This window comes from Neoarius graeffei, chromosome 10 (genome assembly GCF_027579695.1).
Source record: "Neoarius graeffei isolate fNeoGra1 chromosome 10, fNeoGra1.pri, whole genome shotgun sequence".
NCBI classification, from domain to species: Eukaryota; Metazoa; Chordata; class Actinopteri; order Siluriformes; family Ariidae; genus Neoarius; species Neoarius graeffei.
Genome location: NC_083578.1, coordinates 51,573,590 through 51,586,495, shown reverse-complemented (window position 1 = coordinate 51,586,495; position 12,906 = coordinate 51,573,590). Strand labels below are relative to the sequence as shown.

At 45.2% G+C, this 12,906-nt stretch overlaps 1 long non-coding RNA gene across 1 annotated transcript; it reads left to right on the top strand.

Moving 5' to 3' along the window:
- The first annotated feature begins 11,486 nt into the window (after positions 1-11,486).
- LOC132892520 (uncharacterized) lies at positions 11,487-12,130 on the top strand. Its single transcript, XR_009655452.1, has 3 exons — positions 11,487-11,751; positions 11,901-11,959; positions 12,046-12,130. It is a non-coding gene; the product is annotated as an uncharacterized LOC132892520 (long non-coding RNA).
- The last annotated feature ends 776 nt before the right edge of the window (positions 12,131-12,906 follow it).

Below are 12,906 nucleotides of genomic sequence, written 5' to 3'. Positions count from 1 at the left end.
GAAGGGGAGGAGGTCGGAGGCAGCGAGGCTCCGATGGAGAAAGCTTGACCTGGAGGAGCCGACTCCCTCCAATTTCCCCCTGAAGGTATTTACACAGTAGATAAGCTTCTGCGTCACAACTGTCTGCATGAAAATAACTGTAGAAATGTCACATCAATCGCTTTCTTTTTAACTGCCGGGCTCTGTATGTCTGCCATGTCTTTGATGTTAATGCTTCATCAGACGGTGTCCCCCCCGGCTGGAGAGGAGCCTTCCACAGGGTCGAGGACCAGGGAGACCCACACCCCCCTGCTCCCGAGCTCCAGTCAGCAACGTATGTTCATATATGAGACATTATTGTCTGAGGTTAAATGTGTTTTGTATCACTCTTTTTTTATTGTTTTTTGTTTGAACTTGTCTTTGACTTATGCTTATTATTTTATCTGTCATCAGTTGGTTGGATCTTCACCCCCAGCCAAGCCTTTCTGGAGCACGGGAGATGTGCTTCCCAATGTTCGGCCATGTGAGTATCCACCTGTTTTATCCCTAAAGGATCAATAAGTTAATTCATCAGTATTAAGCTTTTTAAACTGGTTTTCTTTTCTGTACTGTTTTACTCATATTAAACAAGTGATTCTTGACATTTCCTGGTTTGTTTTCAATTCAATAATACCGTTACCTGCTTTGTCATGTACTAAACAGGCCGCGGTACTGGGTTCCACCATCGGGTGTGGAGGTGGCCAACTTCGAAGCTCACAGGATGGAGCCACAAGTTGGTCATCCCGCCGGAGTCTCCTGACAAGAAGGTGTTGTTGTTATTATTGTCCAGTTTATGAAGAAAGTAATTGATCTTGAGGGGGATTAATGATTTTCATGCTAAAGAAATTTTCTTTGATGTTGCAGTTCGTTCTGATTGTCGGGGACTCCCACCTCCGGGCCATCGTGGACGGTTTTGCTGTGATGCCAGAAGGGAAGTTCTCTTTTGGTGTCATGTCGACCCCTGGGGCCCCCGCCGCTCAGCTGCGGATGGAGGTCCTGCATGCTGACGTTCCTCGGCCCCCTGCCGCGGTCTGTGTTCTTGCCCCCAGCAACAACTTGACCGCGAGCAGGACCATCGACAAGGCAGCCGTCGATTATGCAAGGTTCCTCACTGCTGTGAGGAGCCGCTGGCCGGAGGTACGTGTTATTTCATGTCTCGCCTGTCCTGCATTTGTAGTAGCTTAACAACACTAGAGATGTGTTTAATCTCAGAGTAATCAATGTATGAGCTTTTAATAAATAATGTGTACTTATTGTAACGTGTGATTTTGAATGAAAATGCTGGTTGGTGACAAACATGTTTTGTTTTCTAAATTGTTGTTTTCTACAGGTTTTTGTGCTGGACTTCCCGCCCCGCCTGCAGGAGGATGAGACGTCCCAGGTTCTCCTGCGCCAAGAGTACCACTGCGTGACAGCTCGTATAGGTGTGTTAAAATATCATGTCAATAAAACAAGAAAAAGAAATGTACTTAATGTCTGTGATGATATAATAATGAACATAGTCAAAATACATGTGTGGATGTTGTAATGACTTATGTTTTTCGTTTTTATATTTTAAGGTATGAAGTACTTCTCTGTGGCGGAGCACTTCCCCCTTATGCGCTTGGACCTGTGGAGCAGAGACGTGTGTGATAGAAAAAGTCTAATTTGTTATTTCTCGTGCTGATATGAACCAGTCAGCACGAACTACTTTTTTATAGTTGAACTTTGTCTGTAAATGGATTTGTGTTGTCATGTCTGCAGGTTCACCTGAGTGACTGTGAGGGGATGGGCATCCTCACTCAGCTGCTGTGGGCCGCCACGGAGCAGTTCCTTGAGACACCACCACCTCCCCCGGTGTCTCCTACTCCTTCACAGCCACTTGGGAAGGTTTCTCCTAAGCTGGTTGTGAAGGGATCGGTACGTGCTCCTCTGTCTCCTGACCCCTTCCAGTGGAAGGTCGTTGGTCAGCGCAGCAAGGTTAGTAAAGTTTATTATATTGTGCGTTTACATGTTTGTGTACATTTTTGTGAACGGGTGCACAGTTATAATTAAAAAGCATCTATTTAATCATATGTGATGTTAACTTTCCCAGTCGCAGGTTCCTGGTCAGGCCAGTGTGGCGCAGCAGCAGGTGAGCTACTTTTTTTTTTTTTTGAAACAATAAGTTAACTGGTTAAGATTTGGGCAATTCCATGTAAATGTCAACCTCACCATGCAAAAATAAAGCAACATGTAATACATCAAAACCACTCCCAGAGATATCACCTAGGCCTGTATTTTACAGATGTGAATAAGTTGAACAAATTTGTAACCAACCTAATATGTCACTGTCAGTTTTTCTTTCTTATAATGTAAAACCCAAGCTAAAATCAACTTTGATCATGTACAATTCTATATTATTGCCACAAGCCACAGAAATGTATGCTGAAATCCACAAAACAGCAAAACGATAGCCATCCTAAATATTATTGAAGAACTTTGATAGTTTTAGCTGATATTTAGAGAGTTTCTCAAAGGGTTGTGGTGGTTAAATTGCTGATTTTCTAAACAAATGCCATGTCTATTTCAGACGTGTCACATCCATAACGGAATTTCGTCACATCCATAACGCTGATTGTTCCTTCCGAAACTCTGCATGAAATACAAAATATTTTAAACAAAGATTTTTTTAATATTCACCTTGGACCCCTCTATCAAATGGATATCTCCATTTTGACATTAGGTTTACAATTTCACAGAGTTTGATAAAAATGTACAGTCACCCAAGAAAAGTGATACTTTTTCTGTCACATCCATAACGCATCTTTTATTGGCATTTTCTGACATGCCCTAGATGTACTATGGGAATTGTTCTTGTTCTATCACTTCTCCAGTATGGTTCAGCCTTAAAATATGCAACACCTGTTTAAATACTGGGAGACAATAAAACATGCACTGGGTCATTTGTTGCCATTTTGAGTTCAAGTGTCACGTCGATAATGCTGGAATTGCTCATGTACAGTTTGTATATTTGACCAGAGACACATTTGTGTTTTTTGTTTTTTTCCGTCTTTCACAGGAGAAGGAGTCCTTCCTCCCACTGAGCCCAGTGTGGTTCAGTAGCACGATCCTCCGTGCTGTGGAGGAGGTGTCTCCTTCTCAGCTGTCTGGCATGGAGGACTGCCGGTCTCCTCCAGTGAGCAAAAAGGTAAATTGTCAGACGTCTCTTCTCGGCTGTGTTATAAAGTTTCTCCTTGTTCTACAGTTACTGATGCTATGTTCTATTTGACGGTGCAGGTGGCCTCCCCAGCGGCAGCCAGGTGTCGTAGGACCGCGGAGAGACACCCCCCCCACCGCCAGTCTCCTGTGAACAATGTATGTTACACAACTGACACACACAGTGAATGTTTACAGTTGACATGGTGTCTTCATGGAGACATAACTAGACTGTCTGAATTTTGATGTATTTGTTCTCGTCTGTCAACAGCTGGTTGGATCCCCTCCAACCAGGCTGTCACAGAGACTGGAGGACGACGCCCCCTCCAGCCCGGTTCCTCGGTCCAGGACCACGGACGGACCATCCCCCCACACCCAAATTTCAGTGACCAACGTATGTTACTCTCTGCCACAACAGACACAATCTGACACAGAACACACATTGTGTTCACTGAGACATGAAGTTTAACGTGTTTGTTCTCGTGTGTCAACAGCTGATGGAGTCCCCTCCAGTCAGGTTGTCCTGCAGTTTGGGTGATCCAGAGACCCCCTGCTGTTCCCCGGTTGCGAAGGTAAATATTATAATAAAGTTAACAGTACTAATAACAATGCTGGTAATAATGGGTAGTAACTACTAAGACCAACAATAATTAATTGTGACTGCTAGTAATTTGCCTTTTAGCATCTTTACAGGCGAGCGCCAAGGACAGTGCGATGGTAAGTGGGGGTCAGTCTGTTGCTGTTAGGGCTAGCCACAGTCAGGGAGACATGAGGTACAGTGAATTCTCTAGGAATCATCAGTGTACCTGCATGTCCCTGACTTTTCTCACTTTAGAGAATGAGGGCTGTCACTTTAACACAGCTGCCCTCGACCGAGTGCTGGCACAGGGAGATTCACTGTATGTAGCAGTGAAACAACAGCTGATCCTGGAGAGAAGATACAATAATGACCATCTTAGCATTGAGGAAATGCCAAAACAAGTCCTGACAGACACAAACATGTACGATGTCCACATATCTGACATTAAATGTGGAGTCGTCAAAGCCAGCAGCAACGGAAACCCGCGTCTCGTTTCCCTTGCTGACGCGCTTCTCTGTCTGTCAGGTCATATTAGGCATGCATTTATCATTGTATATCCAGAGTGTATTGCAGTTTTCCGTGACAAATCAGGGAGGTATGGTGTGTTTGATTCACACGCCAGAAATTTGGCAGGTCTACCAGACCACAACGGAGCTGCAATCATGAAGACCTTCGCTGGAATCAGTGACCTGGCTGAGCACCTGCTCAAACTCTTTGCCGATCGTGGACCTTTTGCCACCTATGAGTTGGTGCGTGTGTCATTTGCAGCCGTCAGCTCCAGTGAATGTTTTCAGCAATTGTCGGTAGAAAAAGTCTGCAGGACAGCTCTCCCTCCAACAAATGAAAACATCTTAAAACTAGATAAAAGCCGGCGACAAAAGGCCAAAAGAAAACAAAGTAGCAGCAAAGAGCAACATGCACCAGTGTGCCATGTTGTCAAAAAAAAAGTAAGATCAGTATATGAAAAAAATAAGTACAACAAGTGCCCAGAATTTAGAATGAGAAAAATTGAAGCAGACAAAATAAAATATTCACAAAACAGTAATCATAGGAAACAACGGTTATTGTCTTTCAGACATTATTATTCAAAAGTTCAAAGAAAAAAGAGAGAATTAATTATCCAAAAATATAAGGCGGATCCCGCATTCCAGAGTAGACAAAAAAATTACATTAAAGACAAGTATAAGGCGGATCCCGCATTCCAGAGTAGACAAAAAAATTACATTAAAGACAAGTATAAGGCGGATCCCGCATTCCAGAGTAGACAAAAAATTACATTAAAGACAAGTATAAGGCGGATCCCGCATTCCAGAGTAGACAAAAAAATTACATTAAAGACAAGTATAAGGCGGATCCCGCATTCCAGAGTAGACAAAAAAATTACATTAAAGACAAGTATAAGGCGGATCCCGCATTCCAGAGTAGACAAAAAAATTACATTAAAGACAAGTATAAGGCAGATCCCGCATTCCAGAGTAGACAAAAAAAATTACATTAAAGACAAGTATAAGGCGGATCCCGCATTCCAGAGTAGACTAAAAAAGTACAGTAAAGAGAAGTATAAGGCGGATCCTGCTTTTCAGAATAGAAAAAAAAATTACATTAAAGACAAGTATAAGGCGGATCCTGCTTTTCAGAGTAGACAGAAAACGTATATCGTGACTAAGTACATATCCATCCAGAGCTTTAGGCAAAAGCAAAAAGAACATTTCAGTGCGAGGTACCACAGTGATCCTGAGTTTAGGTTACGCTGTATCCAACGCTGTAGCCAGCGCAGAGTAACCAAACTGTCTACAGATGCTACTTTTTGCATCTTTAGTAAGATGCAGAAGGCATTAAGGATCAAAAGAAAATATAGGAAGGTGGTGCCCCACAACCCCCCCCATTTGCAGGCCGTGATTAACCCTGTGATGGAAGCTGCCATCACAGCCTTTCGCGAGATAATTCATTGTGGACCAGTGTGTGTTTGTACGGTGTGTAACAGAGCAATGTTTCCTAATCAGGTTAAATTATGCAGCAGGGGAAACTACACCCAAAACCCCAGAGTGTCAGCAGCCTGCTTAACAGGCAGGTTTGTCCATTTTTGTGACGACGGCTGCTCTGAACATTGCTCTGTTGCACAAGAGCGACTGCAGGAGTGGATCTGTAACACGTGTGACAGCCACTTGAAGAGAGGACGCATGCCACCAATGGCCACTGCGAACCAACTGGAGTTGGCACCGATCCCCCCAGAGCTGGCTATGCTCAACGTGCTCGAGAGGCAGCTTATTGCAAAAATACTGCCTTTCGCCAAGGTTATCGCTCTGCCCAAAGGACAGCAAAAAGCAGTCCGCGGAGCTGTTGTGTGTGTTCCATCAGAGATGGAAGCGACGGTCAACAGTCTCCCAAGACCCAAATCGGAGGCGCAGCTACTTCAGGTTAAATTAAAGAGGCGCATTAACTATAAGGGCTACCAGCACTTCTATACCATTAACATGACAAATGTTTTAGCTGGCCTGGCCACGCTTAAAAAGATGCATTCTGAGTATTCGGATGTATCCATTAATGACAGTGCCACTTTTGATGAGTCGGTCGATAAAGACAACTCGCAGTACAATGTTGCTGATGCTGCGCAGCCGGAGCAGCATCGGGGAGACATTGAGGCTGGCATAGACCTCGAGGAGGTTTTTAGTAGTCAGAACGACCCGGGCCCCGATAGAGGTTGTCAGCCCAAGGAAGCTGACGAAGAGGAGGAGAAGGAGGAGCTTAGACCTGGCCTGACTCTGGACACGTGTATGCAGCCGCCTGACATCGCGCAGGAAATTCTTACGTATGGCGATGGAATATTTAGCGTTGCCCCCGCCCAGGGCAATAAACCGGTTGGGTTCTTTGCCATACCGAAACTAGAAGCCATGGCTTTCCCTGTGCAATTCCCGACAGGAGAGAACACACTGGATGAACCCAGAACCTTCTCGCTCTCGCCTAGTATGTATTTTAATTGCAGGCTCTTTGCTGCTGATACACGTTTTGCTAGTGACCAAACGTATCTTTTCTTTGCACAGTTTGTCACAGAAACGTACCTGGCGACAAACAGCATGTCGATTCAAATGCGCAAAGGCAGGTCCAGAGCTCCAGATGGCCGTCATATTAACAACCTCATGCTCCTGGACCGAGAGGAGGTGCAACGGCTCATTATGAGCCAAAACGCTACTCGGTTTATGCAGCCTCTTAGAGGCACCCCGGCTTATTGGACAAAAACGCTCAAAGATGTCCACGCCATGGTCCGGCAAATTGGCAAACCCACGTTTTTTGCAACGTTCTCCGCTGCTGAGATGAGATGGCCTGAGGTCATAGAGGTCATAAAAGCTCAGCAGGGAGAACTAGGGGACTTTTCAGAGCTCGACTGGAAAGCGAAATGCGACATTCTGCGGAGCAACCCCGTAACGGTGATGCGCATGTTTGAAAAGCAAGTCGATGCTCTGATGACCAACCTTATCCTCTCACCAGCACAGCCCATTGGTGAAGTAGAGGATTACTTTTATAGGGTTGAGTTCCAAGCTAGAGGAAGTCCCCATATACACATGCTGATTTGGATTAAAAACTCGCCCAAATTTGACGACGCCTCTGACGACGAAGTAACGGCGTTTATAGATCGCTACATCTCGTGTGCGATGCCTGACCCCGAGACAGACCTGGAGCTCCACGGAATTGTCTCGGAGGTTCAGGTGCACAGCAGGAACCATTCCAGGTCCTGCAAAAAAGGCAACGTTGCCTGTAGGTTTGGCTTCCCTAAACTGCCCGTGGATAAAACCTTCATCACTAGGCCCCCCGTTGTTCGCCCCTCTGGAGTTTTGGACGAAACCCAAGATGAGGCTGCTGCTAGAGAACAGAAGGAGAAGCAGGCAATCGCTAAGAAGCGAAAGAAAGCCAAAGCCAAGCTTCAGCAAGTTAGAGACTTGCTCATGGATGCAGGCGCTTCATTTAGGAGCTTGACGGAGTTGCTCGACCGATGCGATTTGACGTGTAAGGAGTACCGTAAGCTCTTCGACCACGTTGCAAACAGCAACGTCGTGATCCTGAAGCGGCATCCGAATGACTGCTGGGTTAATCAGTACAACCCAGACCTGCTTCGTGCCTGGAACGCCAACATGGACATTCAGTACGTTGTGGATGACTACAGCTGCATCATGTACATGATGTCCTATGTGTCGAAGCCAGAGCACGAGATGACCGAGTTCCTTAAGAACGTCATCAAAGATGTAAAACAGTCCAACGTAAATGAGCGCGACGAAATGAAGCAGATTATGCAGGCCTATGTTAAACATAGAGAGGTCAGCGCTCAAGAGGCTGTTGCTCGCACCTGCAGCTTGCGTCTGAAGAGGTGCTCCCGCTCTGTTGTGTTCCTTCAGACCAACGAGGAGGGTCTGAAGATGAGTCACCCTATTGGCAGACTCAAGCAAATGGAGCCGGGTTCGGAGGAGGTGTGGATGTCGGGCCTGCCTGACAAATACGCCTACAGGCCTGTCGAGCCGGAGTTCACACACATGTGCATGGCCGAGTTTGCGTCGGAGTACAGGCTGCTGTACGGACGGCAAACTGAAAGTAGAAGCGGCATCCCCCTCTTAAACAACATGGGCTTTGTTCAGAAAAGGACTGGAAAACCAGCAATTATTAGATTTCCTCACTTCTCAGAGCAGAAAACGCCTGAGAAGTTCTATAGAAGACTGCTCAAACTTTATCTCCCACACAGATCCGATGACGACCTGAGAGATGAAGCACACCTGACCTACGAGCAGTTTTATAAGTGTGGCCAAAAGTTTGGCATGCGTGTCCAAGCCATCGTAGACCGCAACAAACAACACTACGAAGGTGAAGGTCGAAAGCTGGACGAGGCATTGGAACAGTACCGGGTGCACGGCCCTATAGTTAATGAGTTGGACTCTTTTGCGCCTGAAGTAGAGGCAGAACGGTTAGAGTGTCTTGCAGAGCGAGAACCTGAGGAGCATGAAGACCAAGAAGACGTTCCTGAATATGAAATCAAGAAAGACGGGAGGAGCTGCATGCCTAGAATAGAAGCGCCGCAGTTGAGTCCAGACTTTGTGAGAAAAATGTATCAAGGTCTGAATGAAACGCAGGCTTCTATTTTCTACAGCATACGTCAGTGGTGCTTTGAACTTGTGTGGGGTCGCGATGTTGAGCCATTTTATTACTTTTTGACCGGGGGAGCTGGCTGCGGTAAATCGCACGTAATCAAGTGCGTTCACCAGGAGGCAACAAGGATTTTGCGTGAGCTCCCCAGATTCCGGGACCATGCAGACATGTCCCAGCCTGCGGTGCTGCTGACCGCCTTCACTGGCACAGCAGCCTTCAACATCTCTGGCGCGACGTTGCACTCCGTCCTCAAACTGCCAAGATCCTTGAAGCCGCCGTATCAAGGTCTTGGAAACGCCCTTGATGAGGTCAGAGCGACGCTGTCCAACACGGAGATTCTCATCATTGACGAGATCTCCATGGTTTCCAAAGAGCTGTTTGCTTACGTCAACTGGTGTTTTCAACAGATCCGAGGAAACAAGAAGCCGTTCGGAGGAATTTCTGTCCTCGCTGTAGGTGACTTTTATCAATTGCCGCCTCTTGGTAGAGCCAAGCCGCTGTGTGTGTACGAGGAGACGGAGTTTGATCTCTGGAAGGATCACTTCAAAATGGTCGTCCTTACAGAGATCATGCGGCAGAAGGACGATCGGGCTTTTGTTGAGCTCTTGAACCGCCTGAGAGTGAAGCAAAAGTGCGATCCTTTGAGCGACGAAGATAGAGGGTTGCTCACACAGGCAGTGGCCGATGTCAAGGATTGTCCAGTAGATAGGCTACACATATACGCCACCAACAAAGAAGTTGACTGTCACAACTCTGCCACTGTAGCCTCCCTCCACGAGGATGCCATCGACATCGCAGCTCAGGATTACCGTAAAATGCCTACGACCGGCTGCATGACGATGATGTTCGCCGTTAAAGGTAACCAGCGAGACTTGCCTGACAGCATAATGGCTGCTCAAGGAGTACGCATTATGTTGACCAGGAATCTCGACGTGGAGGACGGAATTGTTAACGGAACATTCGGAACCATCTCGCACATTGTAATGACAAAGCGAGAGCCAAAATATGTCAAGTTGATTGGACTCCAGCTGGACAATCCCACAGCAGGACAGAGATTCCGCAAAAAGATCTTGGGTCCCTCAGACAATCTGGCCTATATTGAAAGGTCTGAGGAGATCCTGAGCAGCAAAAAAGGCGTTGTTCGTCGCCAGTTCCCCATGAAGTTGGCTTTTGCCTGTACGGCCCACAAAGTACAAGGCATGACGATGGCGTCGGCAGTTGTGTGCCTGAAACGTGTCTTCGAACCGGGCATGGCTTATGTAGCTCTAAGCTGCACAACTTCGCTGGGAGGTCTGACCGTCTGCGACTTCGACGAAAAAAAGATCTACGCCGACCCCGAGATCAAGACTGCTATGGAAAGTATGCCTCGAGCGTCTTTCCAGAGCTGTAGACCGTTGTTGAGTTTTTTTCAGTCCGTGCAACAAACTCCAAAGGTTTTGACAATCGTCCACCACAACACGCAGGGTCTACCGTGTCACATGGTGGACCTGAGAGCACATCACGAGCTCCAACGAGCGGATGTGCTTTGCCTTACAGAGACGCATTTGTCGGGGTCTTCTGTAGCTGAAATTTTTCGATTGGAGGGGTACGCCATGTTCCCACGGAGCAGACATCTGTCTTACAACAGCTGTGTGGACATGGCTAAGAAAGATGGAGGTGGAGTTGCAGTGTACTGCAGAGACGATGTGCAAGCAGAGCCTCGCAGGTACATGCAACAGGTCACGGACTTGGAGTTTGTTGTTGTTAAAATCGAGGCTCCGGTCAAAGTACTATTGGCGACGGTTTACAAACCGCCAAATTTCCAATTGGGAATCTTTCTCCAAAATTTGAAAAACCTCTTGGACTCATTGGCCATTTTAAATCACCAGCCCATCGTTGTTTGTGGCGATTTTAATGAGGATCTCCTTTCAAAAGGGAAAAAAAGCATCCAAGATTTATTTCAGTCCAGAGGTTACACTCAATTAATTAAAGAGTCCACCACCGAGAAGAACACACTGATTGACCACATTTATATTTCACATCCTGATAAATGTCTTCAATCAGGTGTTCTCCAAACGTACTACAGTTACCACAGTCCGGTTTATTGTATTTTGACCGAGTAAGCCTCTCCAGCCAACACATGGTTCATAGAAAAGTTCGAGTTTGTGTATGTAACGTCTAATATGTAGGTTCTGGGCACTCCTTGAGCCTGGTCAATGAGTAGTTTATCCTCAGTGTTTGTACTCTCTGTACTGTAGTGTTAATTGACAAATATTTTTGTAAAAAAAACCCTTGACATTGTGTTTCATTTTGTAACAACTTGTCTGCGTGGGCGTTTTCTTATTTAATTGTTTTTCATATACATGTTTCAGGTTACTCATTCAGTTTGTTCAATGAGTGCCCAGCTTCTCAATTGTGTAGTTTTAAGTTACTGTTAAGACTAATCATTGTAGTGGCATGTGTTGGCTGGAAATAGTTGAGTCTTATGTAGTGTAATTGTATTTATCTATATAATAAAGGGCTCAGCATTATCTTGTCATTTATTGAGCTGATGAGAACAATTTGTCAATGTAAAATGTAACATAATTGGCTTAGCTAATGTAATTAGCTACATTACATTAAGCTAAGCCAATGTAAATCTTGTAGTGTTATGTTGCTTTATGTAAAATCAAGCTGCATGTCCACAAGGTCCATCACAAGGTAAGTATCTCTCTTCCTTTGAATTATTCACTTGCGTTTGAGTAATGTAACTAAATCCCCCTCCCTTTCTCTTCTCCAGTCTCTCTTCACTGTCCATGTTCAACAGGAGGAGTATCTCACAGCAGAGTGAGGAAGAAATCAAGAGGACCACAGCTGATCTCGTGCCAGTGAGGACAGCAACCAATCACAAAGCGAAGAAATATTTCATAAATTTTGAGCAACGTTTTAACGCAATGCTTTGAAACCTGTAACTTATGTCTGGTTTTATTTTTTGGTTTTTTTTTTTTTTTAATCTGGGAACATATCTACGTTGAAGAGCTCCAGAAGACTACAGCAGCTCACTCTTCAGTGAAGAAAGCAACCCAGCAGAAGAACGTAAGGGTCATTAAGCATTGTATCTTCATTGACTTGTATGTCAAACAACACTGTACCTGACAATGAACACTGTTTTAATGTTACAGGAAGAACAACAGACTCGGGAAGAACACCTCCAGAATACTACACCAGCTCACTCTCCAGTGAAGACAGCAACCAAGCAAAAGAATGTAAGGGACATTTTAGCATTGTATCTTCATTGATTTGTATATCAAACAACACTTTGAAAAGTGCACCTGACTAATGAACACTGTTTTAATGTTACAGGAAGATGTCCAGAAGACCCCCCCCCCCCCCCTTTTTTTTTTAGCTTTAGTTTCCTGACGGGTTCGGTTGTCTTGTTTTCACCGCTTTGTTTCTTAGATGATTAGGTCTCATTGTATTTAGTAGGGAGGATACGCACCAGGTCCTAGGGCCCGTGATTAGTTGACTGGTAGTACCTCATCTGCTTTTTGTTGCTACAGTACAGCTTTTATGGCTGAGGATTACAGTTGACTTGTCAACTTGAGTGCAGTCCTAAACTTTATCAATGAAACTGTTCATGTTCAACTGTTCGTGTTGTTGTTGTTGCCCAAATGAGGATGGGTTCCCTTTTGAGTCTGGTTCCTCTCGAGGTTTCTTCCTCATGTTGTTGTCTGAGGGAGTTTTTCCTTGCCACCGTCGCCACAGGCTTGCTCATTGGGGATAGATTAGTGACAAAGTTAGTTTGTTTTAAGTTGTTCAAATTCTGTAAAGCTGCTTTGCGGCAGTGTTTGTTAAAAGCATTATACAAATAGACTTGACTTTTGTTGATTTTTTTTGCTGACTCATCAGGTGTTTCTCAATGCCTTGGTTGTTTGCTTGTGTTTTATGGAAACATAAACCTAATATCTGCTGCAAAATGTCTGTTTATGGTTGTTTTATTATTGCTCGCTAGGTATTAGCATGTTAGCTAGCTGTTATTATCG